This window comes from Schistocerca serialis, chromosome 5, assembly GCF_023864345.2.
Source record: "Schistocerca serialis cubense isolate TAMUIC-IGC-003099 chromosome 5, iqSchSeri2.2, whole genome shotgun sequence".
Classification (NCBI taxonomy): domain Eukaryota; kingdom Metazoa; phylum Arthropoda; class Insecta; order Orthoptera; family Acrididae; genus Schistocerca; species Schistocerca serialis.
Genome location: NC_064642.1, coordinates 240,782,046 through 240,783,216, shown reverse-complemented (window position 1 = coordinate 240,783,216; position 1,171 = coordinate 240,782,046).

Genomic DNA, 1,171 nt, shown 5'->3' with positions numbered 1-1,171 from the left:
ATCGTTTGATGATATTTACACTTATAAATCCAGACTCGCGTGTGACAGGATGGATCATATGAATATAAATGAAAGCTCCGTCAATGCAGTGCTGTTTTATGCCTTGTGTACGCTATACTGCCGCCATCTACATATCTTCATATCGCTATCCGACGACTTTTGTTACCTCAGTGTATACCTGGTATCTCTCCTAAGTCATCCTGTAAAACTACAGTGGTGTTTTGGCCTATATTTGAGATTTAGTTTTGCCATATGTAGATGGAGTGAGCCCAAACATATTGCACGCATCACTTCTTTTATGTGATGCTCAGTGTCGACGGAAAGTATTTGTTTGCTTACCATTAAAAAAAAAAAAGAAAATTAAAGCGGAATCTCACGTGGCCAGTCGATAGCGCGATCCTTAGTTAGTCTACTGCGATATTCGGTTTAGCGATGTGTGGAAATGGGATAGTAAAACACAAAGAAGCTGTCCCACCTCACGTGCCGCCCTGCCCCTTGTTGTCTGCAACCCCCATAAAGCAGCATTACTCCGTCGTGGTTACTAGCTAACATTTGATTGTAATCAGGGGTACTGTTCTCAGAAAGGATGGGAATCACTGTGTTAGGTGGTTTGACATGACAACAACGTTGAATGTCGTAGAGAACACGTTGGTTAGTTATTTTCCCTTTATTCTACAGCTTTGATGGTGGTTCACGTTGAACCGAAACTACTCATTTCAAAAAACTGAAGCGCTCTAGATGGACAAAAACAAAACTGTGTCACCATTATCTCGAGATTCCTCTCTACAAGACTTTTCTTCCAAATCAGTTACCGAGCTCCATCAACCTCAGCCACTTCTGAGAGCCTGCAATTAAGATGTAGTATTCCTCTTCTCCTTCCAAACTTTTATAAATTACCTCTAAGCATCCTATTAGTACGCGACACTCCATAGCCGCCATCTCCTGAATAGCTTCCCGTCTTAATTCGATTTCCATGTTAATGTATAAAATGGTCTCAGGGTTTCATCCGTCTCAATCTAGAATTTAAACTCAAGTTTTCCACGGTAGCTTCTGCCTTCCTCGCCTTACAAAGCCGTCGCTGCTACAGAATTAAGAATATTCAGGGTGAATAACTGCTGATACCAAAGATTAACGTGCAAGAAGTTAGGTATAACTTTAGGGTTAATAATAA